The 21,838-nt window shown below is 38.5% G+C and overlaps 1 protein-coding gene and 1 long non-coding RNA gene across 5 annotated transcripts in view; both read left to right on the top strand.

Moving 5' to 3' along the window:
* Positions 1-21,838, top strand: part of gse1b (Gse1 coiled-coil protein b) — a 244,655-nt gene that overhangs the window by 32,108 nt on the left and 190,709 nt on the right. The window lies entirely within an intron of this gene.
* The window catches only part of LOC128318524 (uncharacterized), a 6,304-nt gene continuing 840 nt past the window's right edge, over positions 16,375-21,838 (top strand). Inside the window, exons 1-2 of the long non-coding RNA XR_008301901.1 lie at positions 16,375-19,913; positions 20,894-21,838. The exon at positions 20,894-21,838 is cut by the window's right edge and continues 840 nt beyond it. This is a non-coding gene — a long non-coding RNA (uncharacterized LOC128318524). The remainder of the gene's footprint in view (positions 19,914-20,893) is intronic.

The following is a 21,838-nucleotide window of genomic DNA, read 5'->3' as shown; positions in this document are numbered from 1 at the left end:
TACACCTGATTATATCTTTTTTTTTTTTATTTATACATTTGCATTGGTTTGAATTGTAGTAAGATTTTAATTGCACGTGTAGTCAAATATGTCACTGCTGAACTGAAATCCGATTGGTTTATTTGCTGTACCACATGTAATATGCAGTTCAGCTCTCGTTTCTGTTACGGTACTTAAAATGGTTTCCACGTCAAAATATTTTTTTGTTTTATTAAAGACACCAGTTTGATTATTCATGGAGCACATGCGCTATGACAGTGCACTGAAACCTCTTTTATATTTTGATATATTAGGAGGAGGTGTAGGTTATGACAGTGTATTGGGAGGGGTCTGTTTGTGATATAATGTATTAGGAGGAGTTTGTGATGTGTTGGGAGGAGTTTCAGTTATGAGTTAATGTATTAAGAGGGATTTCATTTATGACATAAAATATGATATATTAGGAGTTCTTTTATTTATTATGTCATGTACTGTGAGGGGTTTTGGTTATGAAGAAATGTATTAGAAGGGATTTTGGTTATGATGTATTAAGAGGAGGTTTGGTTATGATGTAATGTGTTAAGCGGGGTTTCAGTTTTGATGAGGTGTATTGGGCAGGATTTTGTTTATGATATTAAATAATGTTGAAGAGTTTTGTTTATGCTGTAATATACTTTCAAGGAGTTTTGCTTATGACACAATGTATTGGATGGAGTTTAGGTTATGACCCAATGCTTTGAGGGTGGTTCCCCTTATGACATAATGAAGTGTGAGATATGGATGAAATAAAACATAAATAACAGGCTAAAAATGCGTCCCAGACTTCCTGAAGTGATTTATACAGTCAGATTAAAATTAAAGTTAAGTGTTATCAAAGGGTCTTGTTTGCTCTTAAATCTGCATTTTGATATGAATAATTCCATTATGGATTTAATTGTCATACTCAAGATGGATGAAATTTCCATGTTAAAACAATTCCTTAGTGTTTCTCCCAGCTGATATGTCTGTTTACGTGTACATACGCATAAACTAGTTTTGTGTGTGTGTGTGTGTGTGTGTGTGTCTGTTAAGATGAGCTGAGAGAAGATCAGGATCATTCCCACTGGATTATTTTGCTCCGACTCAGCCTGCAAATATTTAGATTTGTCCCTGGATGATTATTGCATGATTAAAAAGCCCTAATGGGGAACATTGTTTGGAGTGAGGAACATTCTCCTCCTTGAACAATTGGCACGCCTGAACATAAACAAAGCGCTGCTGAAGTGTGCCAGATCTCCAGAAGTTCTTCTTCTTGTGTTATTTCCTTTTCTTTTTTTTTTTTATTTTAAATTCCAGACGCCGGGCCGCTGCGCCACTTATTTGATTTTAATCTCCAGAGGTCTAGGCATTATCTGGGCTTTGAGGTACTACATTCACGGCTTTATGCACAGTAGTGGTGCATATTTCATAAGAGACATAAGAGCAGTGACAGGGTGGTCCATATGTGTTCAAAATCCAGGAGGGTGGGGAGAGCACGATATTAGGAAAGGAATCACATATTTTGGCGCCCCCCCCCCCCCCCCCCCCCCCCCCCCCCAGTCTCTCTCTGTCAGCTATCTCCATCTCCTATCCATTCTCGAAATCTATTTGTCTCTTTCCCCCCTTTTTCCCTTTCGGTCTCTTACTGCTGTGCGTAAAAGGGAAGTGTCTAATAAAAGCCTGGTGCAGGGGGAATGACTGCAGCGCGTTCTGCCTTTTTTTTCACAGAGCAGGAAGCAGAGTCAGAGCCTGTGCCAAGTCCTCGCTGAATTCCTGCCAAGAGTCGACTTGTTTGCTCGTCTCGCTGGAGCCAGAGGCTGACCTTATTAGCTGCGAGGGCAGTCGTCTTATTAAAACACATCTGGCGCTGAGGGAGCCCAAATAGTCCTCATATTGTCTTCCTGCTAGCTCCTGACCTTGCGTTACCTAGCAGGAATGCTGACAAGGGCTTCACGCATCTGTTGAAAGTTTCTGCAGCTTTCTTCCCTCCCTCCCTCTCTCCCCTTTCCTCGCTTCATTCCCTCCCGCGCTGTCTTCACTGGCGCCTGCACGGTAGCTCTGTGGGACCTGTTTTTCTTCCTCCCCCCGTTTTTTCCCCTCTCGCCCTTTCCCCCTGCCAGCTTTTCCCCTCTCCTCCTACCCCTACCCCCCCTTCACAGCTGTGATTTTTTTTCCCTTCTCCTAGCTCTTTTCCAGTTTGCTTCTTTTTCATTGTGTATATGTGTGTGTATATATGTTCTTTTTTATTAGCAGCTGTGGCTCGGCTAGTTATTTTTAAGTGCATTGCCTGCCATTCCTGGTACGGCTTTATTGTGTGCGAGAGCTTTTATGAGGCCTGTTCGGTGAGGAGAGTGTGCACGCTGAGCCTGGCACTTCTCTGGTGAGAGGATGGTTATGGCCGACATATTTCCGGGGCATCTGAGGGCACATGGCTCCCTGCATCAGGTGGCGTCTAGCTCGCATATCAAACATTTGACAGAATCTGAGAAGGTCAAGTTGTAACAATACAAAAATGACGAAATTATCGGAAAACATGTTTTAATTGTTTCCCAAATGGTGTGTTGAAGGGGGTCAGGTACTGTATTAACCATATTTTCCCTATGAACAGCTCACTCTTGGTAGTTTCTACTTCAAAAGTTTTCTAACAGCACTGACCATGTTGCAGTTTCTCAGGTATGTCGCCGTTGCTCCAGCCCTTGTACGTTTGGTTAGCCACCGATGCTAAGTGTAACAACAGTAAGATTTCAGAGGCGTTTACTAAAATTTTACCAACGCTTCTGAGGTAAATGTTGATATTTCTGATAGATTTGTCTCAGTTCTACTGTCACAAAGCCTTTCTTTATTTCCTTAACAGCTACATGTTGCCTAAATCCTTTAGCCTCAGTAATTAACTGGCTTATGCTATATTTCCTTGTTGCCTAGCAACAGTGTTTTCATGATTTTAGCCACTTCAACAGCGAGAGTTTGCCTGTGTTTGCCATTTCCATGTCAAAAGCACAAGTTAAACGCACCATAAACTCTTGGAAACCTTGTGTTAATGTTTATATAATTTAAAAAAATGTATTTTGAATATATATTTATATATATTTTATATTTTACCAACTATTTATAAATGTAACAATATCTCACTATATCTCTATTATGTAAATATGTTCTCAGAACACTTAGAAAATATAACAGAGGCATAAGCTCCTAAAATTTTAACATTTTATTTAAAAAATAATATATAAGATTGTTAGTTTTTAGTTATATTCATGTGTAGTTTTTAGTTATTTTACTTTTTGAATTTTATGACAAATTGTATGTTTTCTTTGTCTGTTTCACACAATTTTGTCTTCACTGTTTTAACGAGCTACACAAATAATACGTAACAGTTTATTGTTATATCATTATAATGAAAATATTTAATATAAATTAAAAACAATACTTAGTGGTATATTACGATATTTTTGTCAGCTACAAGTTTCACGCTTTTTACAGTTTGTTTTCAGTGTGTTAAAGCTTGTGTGCTTGATGATTGTGTGCTTAATGTGTAAAGATTGTGTGCTTGATGATTGTGTGCTTTGTCATTTTGGCACTGTTCGTTTACATGTACACACACACATACACACGCGCACACACACACATACACACACACTTCCTGTGCATCCAGTGAGTCGGAGCAGAGGTAATTGCATCATGAGGCAATGTGCCTTCTGTAAATAAACAAAGCTTAGCATCGGGAGCGCTGTTTATTTGGACTCCTTTCAGCTGGAGACGGGCTTCAGCGGAAAGGCGACGACGACGTGTCAGCCTGAGGACTGTGGTTTAATGGACACACACATACAGAAAGTGTTCTGTGTTCGCCATTCACCAGCTGGCTTCCTATTTATGGCCTATAAATATATCATATTATTAAATAGGCCTATATTATTAAAAAGGTTATAAATATTCCTTTAATATTATTAAGCTCTATCGTAACCTTATCTGATTCTCTTTACTTTGAAGGTGCAATCTGTAATGTTTAAATAGTTCAAGTATTGTAACCTTGAAAGATGGTAAATGGTCTGCACTTATATAGGGCCTTTTAACCTTAGCAGTTCTACAAATCACTTTACACTGTTTCTCATTCACCCATTCACACACCAGCGCAAGGCACTAGCCTGCCATCAGGAGCAACTTGGGGTTCAGTGTCTTGCCCAAGGACACTTAAGCATGTGGAGGGGTCAGGGATCAAACCACCAACCCTACGATTAGTGGACAACCTGCTCTACCACCTGAGCCACATCTGCCTCAACCTTGAATGAGCTATGTTAATATTACTTTGCAATGGATTGGGCTTTTTTTTTTTTAATTTTCCAGCTATTAACCAGAACAATTTTCATAATATTGAAGTGGGTGACAGTAATCAACCTGATGCTACCACCACCATGTTTCACTCTATTGATTGTGTTCTCAGGGGGATGAGCAGCACTTGGCTTTTGGTTTTTCCAGAGTTTGTAAATGCTAATTTTTAATTTTAAAAAGGTAGAAGAAGATATCATGATACATGAGATATCTCAAAAAAGTGCATTGTGCCACCATTTATCATGATATTGATATTATATCGTCATAATTTTCAACCCGTTGAATTGTCATACAAACAAGCAACTGGCCAAAGTAGCATGAGATAATGTGTTCTACAAAAGTGTTTTAGGGCCACTGTTTAAAAAAATAAAAAATATATAAGATTTTGAGAATACAAACTTTACATATAATCAAATACTTTATTTCTTCAGATTATTATTAGGATTTGAACTTTGAGAAGACTGTCCAAGAAATTGGGTTTATTTAGAAGAAAGAACCACACAAACCTAGAGGAAATTCTCTCTTTTGATGAAGTTAAGTTTATCGTGCAAGTCCATACGCCATAGCACATTTTTTGGGGACTAAATTGCTGTACTGAGTGTGACAGAGTTCCACTCCTTCAGGATCAATAATTTGATTCATTCATCTACACACCCTATTCGAATGGGACCCACATGTAACCATCGATAGCCTTGAAGGTAACCACGCCCTGAGATTCCTCCTTCAACAAAAGAAACAATAACTCTGCCTTTTTTTAACACAAAACACAAAATCTTGAAAATGATTATTTTTTAAACAGTGGCCCTAAAATGCCATCATTTTCTGATAGGGCAGGAAAGATAAATAAATATGATCATAACTTTCCGATACATCTAGAACTCTGGGTACAAGAACATCTCGCTTTCACTGTTTCTCACAAATAAAAGATTACTATAAAAAAAAAATTACTCATATGAAAACACTAAATGTTAAAATGTCATGTGGCCAACAGCATAGTGTAACTATTTTGCTAACTACTTTGCTGCATATCTGTTGTTACTATTTGCATTGTCACTTACATTTCCTCAGAGGACTGGTGTTTACAGTTATATTTTAATTATTTATAATCTTACTGAATACAGTTATTTTATTATACTTATTATTATTGCATTCTTGCAAACACTATTCTTTTGCTGCTGCAATGTTTGAATTTCCCTCTGGGATTAATAAAGTGATCTAGCTAGCTAGCTAGACAGCTAATTTAATATTTTAGAGGAGGATAGTTTTCTGTGGTAACGTTCTACCATTTCCATAAAACGCGTTTTTAATCTAAATGAGGTGATGTAGCACGTAATCCAACTCATCGATAATGAATTTTGTTGCCAACTATTTTATACATATATATATATTTTTTTTTTTTTATTTTAAATTTTGTCAGTTAGCTTTTGCAAACCTACTTTAAACGGTGCAGTTTGCACAACAGTGTGGTACAGTAGATCTTTCTCCTCACATATGTTCTCCACACTTATCCTGAACAAGATAAAAAAATGATCCATTAGCCTTTTTCGCTACTCGTAACATTTTTTGTAACTCCCTTTCTCTTACTCATTTCCACATCTGTGCGACCGTTTGCTGTCCTTAGCCCAAAAATACCACACCACACACACATATACACACACATATACACATATACACACATACACACGTCTCTTTCTCTTAATAAATCGAATCAGTGCCGTCAACGTCCATTTGTTTCGCAGGACTCATCGGTGAGCCAGTCCATGCGTGAGCGTGCACTGATTCATTCATGTTTTCCAGCCTGTTTGTTCTGCACAGCTCCCCGTGGGCCAGGTGCTGCTGCCGACTCCCTCTGCGTGAATGGGAAATGTGCTGTTGAGTAGTGATGAAGAACAGGCCTGCTGCAAGACTCTGGCTCACTCACACACACACACACAAACTCACACACACACACACACACACACACACACACACACATATATATATATATATATATATATATATATATATATATACGCTAATATCCGTCCGCAGGCAGTCACCCCTTTTAGTGCTGGAAGCAGCAGCTAGAGGTGAAGTGTATGAGCTCTGAATGGTGCAGGGAGACACACTGACTTTCATTCTGCTCAAAAAATGTGGTGTTAAAAAATATTTTTTTACTTTTATACCATATATTTATGGACTAAGCATAATAATGTTACCATGCCACAGGCGATTGCTTTAAAGCCTACACAGGAAGCTGGGCTTTTCCTAAAATTTCATTAAAATGCAGCAGTGAAATGTTGCTTTATTGAATGTAACAATGTGTCTATATTATTCATCACTCTTGGCGAAATTGAATATTTTAGCCATTCAACTGATCAAATGTTGCAGTCCAATATTACATTATTTGTTTATTTAACACTTAACACTTATTATTAAACTGTTTTCGGTGGACAGCACAGCCTGTGGGAAAATCTCCTATGAAGTCCAGATGAACTCCAGCGAAGCCTATGGCAGATTCAAGTACACTGTGTTTTAACAGGAGCAAAGATTAGCGCTCATTGGACAACAGACTTTTAACACGTCTTTTGAGTCCCACCCAGGCACTGTGCCTCTCTGAGACTGCAGGTGGTTTTTGCATAGAAAAAAAAAAATCTCAGTACTCTTCGTTTGTCCTGTTTGTTTGTTTGTCCCATCCGGACACACGGCTTAAATACAGATATACATACTATATGTCCAAAAGTTGGAAACCTGACCATCATCCCCATATGTGAAGAGAAAGAACTACTATACCACACTGTTGTGCAAACTACACTGTTTAAAAATGAATCAATCTGTAACATATTTTTACAGATGTATAAATCAAGAAGTCATATTCAATTCAGTTTTATTTGTATAGCACTTTTAACAACAGATATTGTCACAAAGCAGCTTTACAGAAATAAATACATTCAGGATATACATTTTAAATGTATGAGTTTATCCCTAATGAGCAAGCCAGAGATGACGGCAGCACGGAAAAACTCCCAGACTCAAAAGGGAACCCATCCTCATCTGGGTGACGCCGGATAGTGCGATTATAAATAATTCACTTCTATAACTGTGTACTACATGGTCAAATAGTGCAATTGTGTAACCATGAAAATTCCTTACAGTTTTCACATGAAGTCTGTTTTGTTGAACTTATCCACTGTCCACTGATGGAGACTTGAATGCAAAACTGTTCGTGGGAATTGTAGTCCTAAATCATCTTAGCATAACCGTTCATATGAATTGCAGTCCAAAGCCATCTTCATGGTTTTTAAGTGGTACCATCCTCAGTAATCTGAGTGATCTTCAGGCTGTCCATGTGGAGCCGTCCTCAGCAGCAGTGAGTGATTTTTATTCACATGATTCAGTGGTGAATCATGATTTCAATGGTGAAAACTCCAACACATAAATGGAATAATACTGTTAACATATTGTTAGGGATTCATTTATGAGAGTGAGTCAAATGAAAACCTTAAAAGTAAGATTTTTTTTTCTAGAGGAATCCGGATATGTGTTAAACGCTGGAACACTCACACTGAACAAAATGGAGATGATGTAGAAAATTGATACACTTCTGTGACCTCTATTTGGAATAAACAATGCAAAATAAAAAAAATGAAGATATAAAAGTAATTTTTGTTATTTGACTCACCCTTGTAAAAAAAATAATAAAAAATTCCCCCACCACCATAAATCCCAGTTTAAGTGTAGAGCGATATTCTCCAGTTAATGATTTCACATTTACAGTTTCTGTGTGAATCCAGTGCCACATTCCGTACCAGTGTGTGTGTGTGTGTGTGTGTGTGTGTGTGTGTGTGTGGCTGCATTGCCTGTATATGGGGACAGACAGCCTTGTTATTTTCCCTCCTTTGAAGTGGATGACGAGCCAGAGGTCAAAAACAGGACCCGGCTGAGAACAGCTTGTTTGTTTTCCTGACGAAAAAATTTGAGAGAAGTGCTGTGAGGAAATTCCTTCAGGGGGAGTACATGAGAGTGTGTGTATGAGGAGTGTGTATGAGATGTGTGTGTGTGTGTGTGTGTGAGGGAAAAGTAGTGAAAAGCACTGAAAGAGAAACTGTGATGGATTTTGAAGGGAAATTCCCTAAATTTTCCCGTCGCCGTGCTGCCGAGGTGAAAGGTGAAAGGTTAGGAGGGAAGCCCTTGTACCCAGGCGATGATTTATCCACTCCTCCTACTCCTCCTCCTCCTCGTCCTCCTTGTCAGAAAGAGACAGCATGTCCATGTGCAGGGAACAGAGTGATGATGGAGAACCCTGTGATGGAAAGACGGAAAGACGTGTTGAGACATGTTGAGTCAGCTGATGATGTCATTCTACATGTAGAAACCACTGTTCACGTGATGTGGGAGGGAAAACGTGATTCTCACCTTCTGACTGAGAAAAACGTTCTCGTCGTTGTTTGAGTCGGAATTCCAAGTTGGAATTTTGGGAGCTTTTTGACAGTCTTACCAAACATGCAGTACGTTGAAAGGAAGCAAAGTTTAAAAATAGGAATTACAACTTAAAATTAAGAAGATATAATGCTTAGTATGTTTATCATACAGCTGTGTTCATATTAATGTTAGACAACATTTATAACATTACTGAATCTTTAAAAGTGAAAAATGTTACTATTTTTTTATATAAAATAATTTTAGTATTTTACATGTATGATTTATTTATTTATAATAAAATCATTAGAATAATTTAAATAATTTAAAATGATTATTAGAACTCATTATTTATTCTCCTATTAAATTTTGATTTAATGCCTTTTATTTTTGCAGATATTCAAGTTTTTTTTTATAGGTAACACTGCTATTTTGCATTAGAAATTTCTTTAAGTATTGTGCACCCCTACCTCCCGCATGACGTGATGTAGCATTGAGACGTTTATGGTTTAGCGGTGATTAGCCAGCACGCCAGTGTTTCCTCTCTAGATAAAATCAGAATAAATACATGACATGTTTTCCTAAAACAAAACAAAACAAAACAAAACACACAAGAAATTTCAAGTGTCTGTGTAAAATTTACATTTTATTATGGTGATGTTAGCTAGTGTATGTAGCCTACTGTCTTGGAAAATGATTAGCTATGTTAGCTAGCCATTAGCTAGCTGTGTTAGCCTGCTAGATGAGGCTGAGGAAGTTAATCAGTTAATCGGTTTAGATATCTTGTAAACTTTTGAATAATGTTGGATTTTTGCCAGAGCACTAAAACACACAGTTAATGATGCACAGTGTGTGAGTAGCGTTTCTATTTTTGCTACACCTCGGTGTCTCACACACAGTCATAAGACACTACAGCTAGACATTTTATTTATAATATATTTTAAATAAAGAAAAGATGTCCTCTGTACACACAAAAAACCCTAAATTTGTGTCTGTTACATTTGACAAAAGCAAAGTGTGTACACACACACTCCTCCTTACAATGATGATTCACCAACAAACAATTGCGCTGTCGTGTGTGTGTGCGTGCAAGAAAGTGATGTGCACAAGACCTGCTTCCTGAAAGATTCCCCACATTCCTGCACTTCACACAGAGCCACCGCTTTGGTGCTCAAAACACACACACACACACACACACACATACACACACACACACACGCATGCATTTTGTTTCTCACTATCGCACTATTGCAAAGCATAAAACTTCACACTCTGTTGTCTGTTGAAAAAAATATATATTTGTATACATGTTTCACCAACTTAGGTCCCTGTCAGTGAGCTGTTACTATAGAAACGATAACATACTAGAACAAGCGCTGTTATAGGAAATTAATCAACACCTTTTGACCAATCAGAATCCAGAATTCAACAGCACTGTGGCATAAAAATTACTATAAAAAGTATATAAAAATACTGTTCTCCATTTACTCATTCTCACAACAGTTAAAATGATGTAGATGAACTGTCTTAGTGTTTCTCTGTGTGTGAGTGTGTGTGTGTGTGTGTGTGTGTGTGTAGCATCTATAAAACAAACGGATCTGCTTCCTTTCTTTGCTTTCTCCCTCATCCTGCTGTCTTTCCCAGCAGGAAACAGACACCTTCACCAGATGGACAGACTTGTCTCACACACACACACACACACACACTTCATATCGACGGTGATTCACAGTGTAAGCAGCTGTTTTCCTACATGAATGGATGAGTGGCAAAGGAGTGAGATGAAAGTGGGTATGTGTGCATTCTCATGTGTGTGTGTGTGTGTGTGTGTGTATGTGTGCGTGTGTGTATGCGTGTGTGTGTGTGTGGCATGAGGCGGGCCACACATGGGTCTGATTAGCACTGTGTGACACAACCTCACCACACACACATACACACTTGCATTACCCATAACCCCCTGCCCTCCAGCAGAGCCCGGCAGTGTGGCGGCAGCAGCAATTTGAACGGCTCGTCAGTTCTCTCTCTCTCTCTCTCTCTCTCTCTTCGCTTCATCTCGTTTTTTTCCTTTCCTCGTGCACTGTGTGTCTCCCTCTTTCTCACAGCCTCATTCCTCCTGCTCTCACGTCACCACCAGTTTTGAAATATACACTGTGTAAATCAAATGCTGAGCCAGCTATACTTGTTTGGCATTCAATGCCAAAAAGTGTGTGTGTGTGTGTGTGTGTTTGTGAAAGAAAAAGAAAAGGCTCTTGGGGGGGTCAGGCTGCTGTGTGTGTGTGTGTGTGTGTGTGTGAGTGTGTGAGAGAGAGAAAGAAAGTGAGTATTGTTGATAGACATGTAGCTACACTGGATTGCATGCATACCTTTTGTACATCTGAAGCATTAAAAGCGATGTCCACTAGAGGGCAGTGCAGAGCTGTTCATGCTCGCGGGTTTCCATGTCGACCTGTAAAACGTTGACGTAAAAATATCTTGACTCTGATTGGTCAGAAAGTGTTCATCTCTTTTGAGCTCTGACAGCATTCATTTCCACGTACATGCGTGATCCAAAGCCGCGAGTTCAGCGACAAGCAACATTTAAACAGAGATTTCCTGAATTCCGTGCAACGTAACGATTCCCCGGACCAATCCTATACCCCGTTTGGTCCGACTTTACTCACTTCCCCACTCACAACTTTAGTTCCTCTTTTAATGCACAAAAATGTAAGAAAAATTTATAACCGCAGACATTTAGACATTTAGAGACAATACGAAGAAAAATAAAGCTTCAGAGGAAGTAGCAGAAATTGCTGGTGCCTCTGATGAGTGTTTGGTTGGTAGCTAGTTTGTTTGATAGATAGTTTTGTTTGGTAGCTAGTTTGCTTGGTAGCTAGTTTGCTTGGTAGATAGCTCGTTTCATAGAAAGACACCTCGGCCGTTGTCTTTGCCACTGCTTTTCACAGAAGACGTGAGGTTAGCGTTGGTTAGCGCTACAGCTTTTCTGCCTTTAATGGCTTGAAGCCCTGACTAACAGTGTGATATGTCATTCCTCTGACTCAGATTGTCCTGGTTTCATGTTTCTCCAGCAGGGTGTGATGGCAGATATCTTTTTATATCTTAATGGGGACCAAAATTCCAGGTTTTTTGGTCACTGAGGTTATGGTTAGGGTTAGATTTACACAGTAGTCAGCCGTATAAGCTACTTGAGTCGACATGTATATTAAAGGAATAGTTCAGTGAAAAATTAACACACAGTGTCTCCCCTACCCCTCCCTTACTTCCCTTTTTAATTTTAAAAATGAGGACAAATCAGTTACGTGCTGCAGTGAGTCTTTACTAGGGCTGGGAGATATGACGATATAATATAGACATCGTGATCAATTTTGTCACAGTACACTTTTCTGAGATGTTGTGATATGTTTATTAAATTTCAATTTTTTTTTAATAATTTAAAAAATGACTGGAAGAAGTTGATGTTAAAATGTACTTAATCTTTAAAAAAAAAATGTACAATGTTTAAAAAAAATCATTAATATCATTTATTATAATTTTTTCGCATTTTCTAGTGTTAAATATTTTCATTTTCATCAAAAAATCTTTAACAGTATATTTCTTTTAACAGTGCATAACACGTTTCATAAAAATGTCTTCAAAGATCGTGGTATGATATTTTTGTGATATCATATCAACACTGACATGCGGAAATGTCGAGGATTTCTTTCTCCACATCTGTAATGCAAATAAATGAACGATATGACTTTAAATTGTGGATGAAGAGAATAGAAAGGAAACGGATTCATTAGGACTGTGAAAGCTGGTGTTCTTTTTTTATGATTTTAGGTTTTAGATATTATGATGAATTTCTGATCAGGTAACTTGGTGTTGAATTTGAACATTTTTCAGTATTTCTTTGGTTGTTTGCTGTGAAGGATCTCCACTAGGTGGCATTAGTACTCCACTAAAGTGAGCGCTCCTTACCTGGACTCTTGCTTCTGAGGACTTTTATAATCTTTGATCAGCTTAAAATATTTTTTTAAGAAACAGCCTTTTTTTCAGCCAAAGGCAAAAGTTTTCTTTGAACTTGTAATAATTAATTTTGACAAATAAACGGGCTACTTTGCAAATAAAACAATGCTAATATCTAAATATAATAATAAATAATAATAATAAAATAAAATATAACAATTATAATTATAAAAATGTTTTTAAATTTCATAAAATTCATTACTAAATATATTCTAAAATATTTTTGGTACTTACATTGTATTGTTTTAGTATGAAATGTATTTTAAATTTAAAGCATGACTATTTTTTTATTATATTTTTTATAATTAACAACATTTCCAGGATTTATCTCTAATGGAAGTTGAATTTTTTTGTTTGAACTTTTAGTTTTCACTTTGGTTAACTGTTTCCTACATTACCCACAATGCTGTTCACCTACCTGCTGATAGTGCTGCAGTGGGATTTTAATTTAATTTAATTTTAATCTCTACCTAAAGAGAGCGATGCAGCAGCGCTTTAGTGTTTTAGTCTCTCTCACCTCCTCATCTGTACACTCTGCTCAAAAAGATCAGCTTTTAAAGCTTCAACTTCAACCGTCAACACCATCGCGCTCGTCATCTCGTACATCGCTAGCCGAGCCAAGTCTCTGTCATCATGTAGATGCATTGCATTCTGGGACTTTGTGTCCAGCAAATGAGAAACCGTCTCCACTACTTCTACGCTGGATTTCTCATTAATGTGAAAATGGTGAGAGAGAAAGAGAAGCTCTTGCTCTTTTGTTTTTAGGAGCTGATAGCGAAACCTGAGCGTTATCACTCATGTTTGGGATCGCTGAAAACTTTTCTCCGTTGTAGAGATAACAGTGTCCACCTGTGATGTCAGAGCGACACACAACCGCTAATGTCTCACAGCAATAATGAAAATAAAACACCAAACAAAAAATTAGTACCAGACTCACTAAACACATGAGAAATATTTCAGTATTAACAATATAATGTGTTTCAGGGTGGAGTTTTACTTTGATGTGCAAAAGCAGGGTTCTGTGTTCTGTAGATAGAACCGCAGAAATGTTTCCCGGTCAGTAGAACCCATTTAGGAAGCTAAGGAACCATCCAGAGCATGCCTTAGTACACAGAGCCACATGTAGAGAACAGCGGTGCAGGATGTGTTTATTGTAGTGGAACACATCTTCAGTAGATGAGGTCAGAGCTTCTTGTGTGTGTGTGTGTGTGTGTGTGTGTGTGGTCATTCTCTCTCCAGGCTGCCGACTCGGTGACGCTCCAGAGTCTTGGCTGTGGGCCTGGGAACAGCAGGGAGGGAAGGAGTGTGTGTGTGTTTGTGTGTGTGTGAGTGTATGTGGGTGTGTGTGTGTGTGTGAGCTAGGCTTCTACAGTTAGAGCTGGATTTAAACTTTAAAATCCTCTGTATATGAGCTTTTTTTTAAAAAAAAAAAAAAGGCGTTACTTAGTTCCATTTGCATGCTTTTGAATATTAATGAGCCGCTAAATGCTATAGTGCTACAGACAGTGTGAACGTTACCTGCGTTTGTGACCACAGAAGATGACAACTCTGGCACTTTCTTAAGCAAAGAAAAGAAACATTAAGCTGTGTTCAGACTAGCGAGTGACACGTTGTTCGTGTCGCTCGTAGTTTGTCTTTTGTGGGTGTGTAGCGAGCACCACTGTCATCGTTTGTGGGCATGTACCTTCCATCTAGCTTTTTTAGCTTGATGAGAAAGCTAGATGAGAAAGCTAATGGCTGAAATGTAGCTTACAGCACATGATATACTAAAAAAAATGATTTATTTGTTTTTAATGTGTATTTAAAATGAATTCTAATATTAATGTTAAGTACCAGGCTTCATATTAGCTTTGTTAGCAGCTAAGTGTATAGGACTAAAATTATTAGGTAAGCTTTTGTCCCGTAATGGTTAAATACTTAAGACTTTAACCATTAGACTTTAACCATAAGCTTAGACTTAAACACTGAGACTGTGTCTGAGCCCCGAACACTAAGTGGAAGGCTGTTCCATAACTGGGGGGTTTGTAAGAGAAAGCTCTACCCCCGTTGTAGCCTTCACTATTCAAGGTACCAACAAATAGCCTGCACCTTATGATCAGAGTAGGTGTGGCAGATCATAAAAGACCAAAAGTTCACTCAGGTACTGAAGCGTGAGACCATTCAGTGCCTTAGAGGTTAAAAGTAATATTTTATAATCAGTGTGAAATTTGATTGGGAGCCAATGCAGTGTGGATAAGATAGGGGTGATGTGATCATATCCATATGCTAATAATTTTATGCTCCTGACTGTCTTAATATGATGGGTTTAATATGAAAAAACAAAGACTCATTGAGAAAGACAATAATGTGCAGAGAGTGTGTGTGTGTGTGTGGTGTGAGTGAGAGAGAGAGAGATTTGGACAAGATGGAGGGTGGTAAAAGGAGTGAAGCACGCAGCTGCAGGTTTTAAAGTGAGCCTCACACCTGGAAGCACAGCTGGCTCTGAGCATGAACTCCAGACTTCATGGATTTAACCCTGTAACCCCGGGGTCAAGTGTCGGTCTTTAATGCGGTGTCTCTTTTCCTCTCTCTCTCTCTCTCTCTCTCTCTCTCTCTCTCTCTCTCTCTCTCTCTCTCTCGCTCAGGCTCTGTTGAGTCTCCATATAGTTTAGAGTGATGGAGTGTGTATTTCATTACTAGCTTCACTGTCGGTCTATTATGGCCTGTAAGACTCCAGGTCTTCACCCCCCCCCCCCAACACACACACACACACACACACACACACACACACACACACACAGATACAACTCCCCTGTTCTTGTTACCTGCTGTTGTGTTGTGTAGAGCGGATTGGAGCGAGGACTTTAATCGTTTTGGCCGATCGGCTGCTCTCCGCGTGTGCTGTAAAATAGATTATAGTCTATAAAAGCAGATTATCCTGCTCTCCTCACTCCTGGATCCTAACCAGCAAAACCGACATCTGCCAGAACACACTCTTCAGCTCTGTGTGTGTGTGTGTGTATGTGTGTGTGTGCATCTGCACTGAGCTGTTAGAAACACATCTACCAGCATTAATAATCTGTCTATGTATCTGTCCGTCTGTCTCTATCCGCATTCTGTCTTTTTGTCTCTCTGTCTGTCTGGTGATATCTCTAATTATGTGTCTGTCTGTCTGTTCATCTAACTGTCTACCTGTCTATCTGCCATCCATCCATCCATTTCTTTGTCTATCTGTCCAACCAACTATCCACTTGTCTACCTGTCTGTCTGTCCAATTGTCTACCTGTCTGCCCATCTATCTATCCATCCATTCCATCTGTCTTTCCATCTGTCAATCTACCTGTATGTCCATCTGGTTATCCTTCCAACTTGTCTGTCTGTCCATCTACCTATCTGTCTGTCGGTCTATCTACCTGTTAGACCATCTGTATGCATGTCTGTCTATCCAAATATGTGTTTATATTAATATCTGATCATCTGTCTGTCTATCTGGCTATCCTTCCATCTTGTCTATCTATATGTCTATCTACTTGTCTATCTGTCCATCTACCTGTTAGTCCTTCAATATGCATGCCTGTCTGTCCACCTATCTGTCTATGTTTGCTAATCTGTCTGTCTCTCCATCTACCTACCTGCCTGTCCATCAGTCCCTCTGTCCACCTGTCTGCCTGATCTATTCATCTGTCTATCTGTCCATAAGCCTGTCTGTATTTCTTAGTGTCTATCTTTCAGTCTGTCCTTCTACCTGTCTGTCTCTCTATCTCTCTGCCCATGTGTGTCTTAGTCTATCTTTCCAATCACCTATCTGTCTGTCTACCTGTTTGTTTAGCCATCTATCTGTATGCATGTCTGTCTCCACTTCCCTGTGTTAAATTCTGTTTGTAAATCTGTCTGACTTTTCATCTACCTGCCTGTCTGTCCATCTGCCTATCCATCCCTCTACCTGTCTAGCTATATTGAGGTCTGTATGTCACAATGGCTTTGTGGTGTACATCCATCCATATGGACGCATATAGATGGATGACAAATTAAAAGAAAAACCAGAAACTTCTTTCATCTACATTAACGGTTTTCTGTCTTATGATAAATTTCCTTCATTCTTAAAAACGTAAGTGGAGGACGAGTGGGCGTACTTTAATCTCCAGAGCCTTGAGAGAGGAGCCGTGTACGGTGGCCCAGTTGGGAAAACACTTTAATTACTGTGTATTTATTCGAAGCAGGCAGCGTTATTAACTAAACCCACCCCCGAGCCGTCCGGCCGGCTGTAAGCGCTGTTTTCAATTAAACGATCGTGAATGGAAGGGAAGATGAAAAGGGAATTTCGACTCTCCCAGTGCCTGTAAGGCAGCGAGATCATGTGACTAAGTGCAGAACTAATATCAGAGTAAACATGTTAAATAAACAATAAGTACAGCGTGTATGCAGCAAAGTCCAGGAACCCGGATAAACCAACACTTTTACATAATTTGCGTAATTATGACCAGTCCCTTTCTTTTTCTGTTTTTATCCCAGAGGTGACTGTAATTATGTAAAATGAGATAATCTCAAAATATCACAAGGTCACATCATTCTTAAATAACACACGTCAAAATAGCTTAAATTAGGTCACATCATTCTTAAATAATACAGGTCAAAATAACTTTGTTACCCAGTCATGAAAAGATGACAAATAACATGATGTACTGTATAACAAGCCCATTTTACACCAAAAGCATTGCATGGTTTTTAGTAAATATGAAGTGCTAATAACTGCAAATATTATAAACACTGCATGAATCCAGAAATATTTGTTTTAGGTACCAACAAATCAGGGATTACGTTCAGAAACATGTACCCAGTTATGTGAATGCCGGCCTTCCCAAGGCTGAGGTCAGATACCAGTACAGGACATTTTGGTGTATAACGGGCTTTACACTTGGAAATATTACTTAAAAGCAATATGTGAACCTAACTAAACTAAGCTTAAACTGGAGCTGGATAAATGAAGGCTGATGAAATGTTAATAATAACAACCTGACAGTTTAACTATTATTAAATATTACATTAATCAAGTTTATATGCACAGAAAATACATACACTTTTGTATATACTGTAAAACATGAAGCAAATGTGTTACAAACATGATATTTAGATTAATATATCATGTTTCATATAAATAATTTCCAGCTCAAGACATAAAACTGCTGATTAGTCTCAGTTTTAAAGAATATATTGTTGTATCAATTATCAACTGTGTATAAATTCATAATATACTGCAAAACCCCACATCTTATCAAGTAAAAATATCTTGAATATAGACAAATTTATCTAATACACTCTAAAATTACTAAAAATAAACCAAATATATATTTGACATATATTATTAAACATATTTCTAGACATTTTTACTAATTTCAAGTTTTAAGTTTTCTAATTCGGATAATTAGACAGATCATTTTGCGTCTTTCTAGAAATAAATGCTTAAAATTAAGACAATTATCTACCAATAGAACAAGGTTATTTCAAGCTTGAAACTAGAAAAAATGTCTAAAAAATTAGGTTATTCTAAGCTTACAACAGGAAATAGTAGATCATTTTGACTATATTCAAGAGATTATCACTTGACAAGATGTCTTTTTTTGCAGTGTGTAGATCTTCATAAATAAAAAAGAACCCTAGCATTTATTTATTTTTTTATAGCTTTTTAACAGCCATACAATAACTCTTATGTTGGCGTTGCTCTTCCTCGAGGCTGATTAACAGTCGTGCCACGGCTGATCCGTCCCCTGAACCGTCACGGCGTGTTAATTGCAACTTGCACATTGCTTGCTTTATTAAAAAAACAGAGCTGTTTATTTTTGCCCAGTCACGTGAGTGGCGGTAATTAGCTCAGACAGGAGGGTGTGAAGAGGACACACTGACTCAGGTCTGTAAATACTCTGTGTGTGCATGTGTGTGTATGTGTGTGTGTGTGTGTGTGTGTTGGAATGTCTTCTTCCTCAGCTACAGCTGTATTATAATTCTAATTTCAGACCAGCTCTTGCCTACAGGACACACACACATGTCTCTGCTGTTCTTATTATAGAGAGACGCTGCTAATGTAAACACCGCTCAGACGTGACACACGTGTGTGTTCAGGACAAAAATAGAAAGGTGTTTGGTGTAAAAGGACACCGGTTTGTAATGCGATATAAAGAATGCTGCCTGATCTTGTGTGTGTGTGTGTGTGTGTGTGTGTGTGTGTGTGTGTGCGTGTGTAATAGGATCCAGTCTCTAAGGATTAACTGTCTTCACAGACTTGTAAAGCTTGTTGTGTTGAGGGCTCTGGATTGATTGTTTGCCGGTTGAGTGATGGAAAGGTGTGCAAACAACACACACAAGTAGACACACATACAGTACACACACATATTTGTCTTACTATCCTTATAATGTCCTTCCACTGACAAAAGTTATTAATGCAGCTGATTAGCTCTAAGCTACACCTAAAAAAAAAAAAAAAAAAACCTGATTGGCTGAGCCATTTTCGGGCGTATTGTAAAATCACCGTTATACGCAACCAAAGCTTACTCTTAACAGACTACCCTGCATGGAGGAACAATTGTGTACTGCTTATATTATTAATAATCAATGTAATTATTTATTGAAGGCTAGATTTTATATATGTTTTGTCATCATTTTATAAAAGCAACGAGCCAATGAGGTCATGTGTTACAATGATTTTATCATGGTTTCTCCATCGTGCCTCATTGCTGTGTACTTTGAGGCACATTTTGATCAGTGGTCATTTTCACGTGAGATTTATTTGTTAGTTGAACTCGCTGCTTATGTTTTATGTCAGCTGTTTTTTTCAGGCTTCAGTGCCCCTGACCCTGAATTCGACCCCCTCAGTGAACTGTACGCAGCTCCCATATCACAACACGGCTATTTAACGTTAGACAATGAGGATACTGTTTCAGCCTGAGGCAGGAGTTTACTACTGATCTATACAGGATTAGCACACACACACACACACCGTGGCACAAGAGACCGTGCTAGTTAATGCTTGGTTAACGGAGCACACATGATAGCTGTTCCTGGCTTGAGGAGAACCCTTTAAGGGAAGATATACGAAACGAGCCTTTTGACCGGGTCTCCCTGTGAGGCTGAGGTTTCCAAAACACTTCACGCTGGTCACTGATTGAGTTACTGAATCTATTTTGAGTAAGATATCCGCTGTTTAAATTTAATATATGGTAAGTGATCATGTGGTGGATTTATTGGTAAATTTCTTTGCACAGCTAAACTTATATTTGGTATATAAATATACCAAAAAACTACATTCAATAATTTACCTTCAAATAAAACACACACACACACAATGAAGGAAATTATCTGTCTGTTGCTAGCTACATTTTCCCAGTTTTTATGCATGCTAGGCTGTTATCATACTAGCCTTTTTAAATGTGTATGATTAGCGATATAGTTAGCTTTAGTCAGTAATTTCTGTCTGCAGATCACATGATGGATTTATTGGTGCACAAAATGCTAGCTATATTTTGTATTTACCAAACTGGTTTGTTATCATGCTAGCCTTTTTAAAGGTTTCTGTCCTGTAATTTCTGTCTGTCTATTATCCTTTTGCTAGCCTCATGCTAGCCTTTTTAAATGTGTGTGATTAGCGATACTAGGTAGCTCTAGACAGTCATTTCTGTTTGCAGATCACATGATGGATTTATTGGTGCATTTTTTTTGCAAAATTAAACGTACAGTTTATACCTGTACATACACCAGAAAGAACATTCAACAATTTACCTTCAAATCTAAAAAAAACACACAAAGAAGTATCTATCTGTTGCTAGCTACATTTTCATGTTATCATGCTAGGCTTTTTAAATGTTTATTAGCTAGTTACTAGCTAATTACTAACAAGTTAGCTTTAGTCAGTTATTTCTGTCTGCAGATCACAGATCATCCAAGTAGGTAGAAGTCACTGGCATTTATACACTCGCCGTCCACTTTATTAGGAACTCCTGTACACCTGATCAGTTGTGCCATCAGCCAATCATGTGGCAGCAGTGCAATGCATAAAATCATACAGATCCAAAGCTTCAGTTAATGTTACATCAAATATCAGTGACTTTTGACCGTGGCATGGAGGTAGGTTTGAGTATTTCAGTATAAATTGAAAAAGTATAAACTTTTTCATACAGAACAGTCTCTAAATTTTTTACAGAATGGTGCAAAAAACAAATACAAAAGCATCCATGAGATGAGAGGGGTCAGAGGAGAATGGAGAATGGAGTTGTTCATGCTGATGGGAAGGCTACAGTAACTCAACCATTCTCTACAATCGTGCTGAGCAGAAAGGCATCTCAGATGTTGAAGTTGTAGGTGGATGTGCTACAACAGCAGAAGACCACATCAGGTTCCACTCCTGTCAGCCAAGAACAGGAATCTGAAGCTACAGTGGGAACAGGTTCCCCCAAACTGGACAGGAGAAGACTGGAAAAACATCACTTGGTCTTTATTCAGTGTTCAAGTTGTCAAAATTTGACCATGTGAAGGATTTTCGAAGGCTGCCACACATATGTTTAATTGTTTTCTTAATTTCATTTACTGTTGTCCAACTATGATTTTTTTTCTTTCTTGGGAACGGCCTTGTGATCAGATAGTCACACTTCAACAAGTGGTTATGAGTGGGAAGGAGAGATGTGTGTGTGTGTGTGTATGTGTGTGTATGTGTGTGGGGTGAAGAAAGGAGGGGTACTGTAATCCCATTGACATTAGAGATGCAGCTCTCCACATGCCCAGTAGCAGCTGGCTGATTTGAAACGGGCTGATCCATCGTTCACACGGAGAAGGGGGAGGCAGGGCAAGGTTCATTTAGGGCCGCTAAATCCCCAACCAAGTGCAATCCTACCCATGCTGAAGGACATTAAAGATTAATCGATTCTTTTAATTCATGTTTTTAATTAAATATGAATAGAGAGTGCAGGATCTTTCATCGCGTTGCAGTGTGGAGGTGGTGCGGTCCGACTGTGGCTCCCAAAGTGCCTTGAGCACACATTCATTATCTAATCTCCCCCTTTATGGTTAATTTACAAGCTTTGCTGCTTCGGCCATATGCTGCCTTTGTCTTCCGCCTCGTGCTTTGTGTCCTGTTTTACAGTCCAGGCGC

Source organism: Pangasianodon hypophthalmus, chromosome 6 (assembly GCF_027358585.1).
Source record: "Pangasianodon hypophthalmus isolate fPanHyp1 chromosome 6, fPanHyp1.pri, whole genome shotgun sequence".
In the NCBI taxonomy this organism is placed as follows: domain Eukaryota; kingdom Metazoa; phylum Chordata; class Actinopteri; order Siluriformes; family Pangasiidae; genus Pangasianodon; species Pangasianodon hypophthalmus.
This window is presented reverse-complemented; position numbering and strand designations above follow the sequence as displayed.